Source organism: Bison bison, unplaced genomic scaffold (genome assembly GCF_000754665.1).
Source record: "Bison bison bison isolate TAMUID 2011002044 unplaced genomic scaffold, Bison_UMD1.0 scf7180017864373, whole genome shotgun sequence".
NCBI classification, from domain to species: domain Eukaryota; kingdom Metazoa; phylum Chordata; class Mammalia; order Artiodactyla; family Bovidae; genus Bison; species Bison bison.
Window position 1 is genome coordinate 4,050,835 of NW_011494945.1, and position 3,194 is coordinate 4,054,028.

Here is a 3,194-nt window from a genome sequence, read left to right on the forward strand (position 1 = left end):
ACCAGCACAGTAGATCAAAATGGGGAATAGCATCCAAATCTTTCACAGTACTCGATATACTTGTTCAGACCATTAGCTAATCCTCCTAGGAGGCCAAATCCATTTAAATCTACATTTCAGAAGGGCAACAGATAGAAAGGTAGGTAAGGAAAGAATTACAAAAACAGGATGAAGTCTTGATGCGAGCAGGTTAATCTGTCATCTTAATTGCATTGTCTCTTCATTTTGTTCCCTAATTAGATCAAGGAGCTATTAGAGTTACAGACGCTAAGAAAGTGACTCCTCTTGAAGAAACCATAAACAATGAGATGCCTCACCCCACCTACTCCAGATTTCACGTAAGATAAATTGAACCTCACATGGAATTCCAAGGAGGGCTCTATCTCAAGAGTGGTTTTTGAGAGTACATGACATTATCCTTAAAAAGGAGGAAGGTACCCTTTCATGTCCATTTAGTCTTCAAACAAGTAGCGTGCATCAAATCAGTTTTACTATCTCCATTTTACATAATAACACTAAGGTCCAGGAAAGGTAAGTGATTTGTCGCATCAAGGTGCTGTCAACAGTGTGCAGTGTGGAGCTGGAATCAGAAACAATCTAGACTAGTGCTGTCCAGGAGAAATATAATGTGAGCCACATATGCCATTTTAAATTCTCTAGTAGACACATTAAAAAGTTAAAAGAAATAAGTGAAATTAACTTTAATAATATATTTTATTTAGCACAATATATTCAGACTATTATCATCTTCACATGTAAATAATATAAAAATCATTTAGATGTTTTATATTTTTTATGCTAAATCTTTAAAATCCAATGTGTCTTTTACTTTTACAGGACATTTAAATTTGCACTAGTCACATATCAAAAATTCAAGTACATTTCAAGTGTGTAAGGGCCAGGTGTGGCTTTTGGTTACCACATTGGACAGCCTGGTTCTAGATCAGTGGTTTTCAAGGCCTGGAACCCAGACCAGGAGCGTCAGCATCACCTGGGAACTGTTACAAGTGCAAATTCTTGGGCTCCATTCCAAGTCTACTGAATCAGACCCTCTGGGGGTGGACATCACAAATCAGTGTTTTAACAAATCCCTTCTGGTAATTTTGATGCATGCTAAGGTTTAGAATCATTTGTTGCTGTTGTTCAGTTGCTAAGTTGTGTCTGACTCTGCGACCCCATGGACTGCAGCACGCCAGGCTGCCGTCTTCCGCTATCTCCCAGAGTTTGTTCAAATTCATGTCCATAGAGTTGGTGATGCTATCTAACCTTCTCACTCTCTGCCACTCCTTCTCCTTTTGCCTTCAATCTTTCCCAGCATCAGAGTCTTTTCTAATAAGTCAACTCTTTGTATCAGGTGGCCAAAATATTGGAGCTTCAGCTTCAGCTTCAGCATCATTGCTCTAGACAATTGCCTCTCCATTCCAATCCATATAAACCTAGGACAGCCATGGCAGGCTAGTACTGAGAAAGAGGAGCCTCTTCTCTTGAGATAAACAATTCTTGGTTAGATGAAGTTGGTGTTTTCTTGTATAGAAATCTTCTAGTCCTAGTTGTGTTCCATTTCTTGGGATTATGAAATGAATTATCAACATATAATTTAAATATGATTTCATTTAGTATTTTATTTAAGGAAGAAAGAAACCCAGTAATCACACTATACAATCACTTCAAATTTAGTTTTTAATTTCTCTTGTCCTCAGTTTCCTCATTTGTAAAATGAGGATTGTTTAACAAATGTTGGCAACTTTAAAAAGTATTGTGTACCTACTGTATAGCATAGGGAACTCTGCTCAGTACTCTGTAATGACCTATATGGGAAGAGAATCTAAAACAGTGGATATATGTACACGTATAACTGATTCACTTTGCTGTACAAGAAACTAACACATTGTAAATCAACTATACTCCAATAAAAATTAATTAAAAACAAACAAACAACCTCCTCCCCACCCAATATTGCACAGATTTCTCACGGGGAAGTTTCCATATAAATATATCTTAGTTTAATTTTTTTTAAGTACTATGTATTAAAAAGAAAAAAGGCAGAAAAAGTGACTGGTGTTTGAAAACTACAGTCAAAACTTAGTGGAAAGGAAAGGTAATATTATAGATTTTGAACACAGAAGCAGATGCCAATTCACTTATATTTCTCAGAATGCTATATTTTGCTGAGGGGGCAGGGTAGGATTCTTGCCAAAATCATTAAGAAGAATGAATCTGAGCATGCCTTAGAGCAGAACTTTCAGTAAACAGGAATTACCTATAAAGAAAATCAGGAAGCTGAAGTGTTTGCTTTTTTTTAATGAAGTTACATCCTGCCATAGAAATGCTGGATAGGAAATAAAGACTGATGCACTCCCAGTTGTATATTAAACCAGCTATTATTTCATCAAGGAAAATCTGAGCAAAAGGAAAAAAACCACGATAAGGCTGAATTCATGAGAAACCAAAGACAACCAATGGCTACAATTAAACATGCTTTTGGAAAAAACTATACAAATACCCACTCTGTGATTGCAGATTCCTTAGTAGTCGCTTGCCCTCTCCACCCCTACTCGTACTTCCCTAATACTTCTTGCAGACTTTGCTTGTATATATATACATATATCAGAAGACTATAAATTCATCCTAATTTATTCCGTTTTATCCCCTTCCTTTTCTTCCTCTCCCTCCTTATAATTTACTAATAATATTAACTGTGCGTTTCCAGGTTTCTCTTTTTTCCGGGTTTCTGTGATGGGATTCTCCCTTGCTCCGCACTCTTCGGTTTGATCAGAGAAAACAATTTAATCATCCTAACAGTTTTCCAATGTATCCTCCCACCTTCAAACTAAAAGACAACAGAAAGGAAAGATAGCCCTTTCTCAAGGCAGGTTCCCATGGTTTTGAGGGAATGGCAGATGCCTTTCTGCAGTAGCGGCTGCAACCTTCTCCAAAGCTGAAACTGCAGCTCACACTCTCCTCTTATTTCCTTACCCTAACCCACTACCTCAAGTCCACGTAAACCTTAAAAAACACACACTCACAACTCCTCCAATCTAGCATCCTCTCTCACACCCTTACACCACACGCACGCCTGGATGCCCAATGCCACGGGAACTCTCTGCCCACTCGGTGGCCCCACCCATCGCCGCCCCGCCCCCGTTCCAATCACCAATGGTGGCCACCCGCTGCTCCCGAGGGGCTCGTTGATT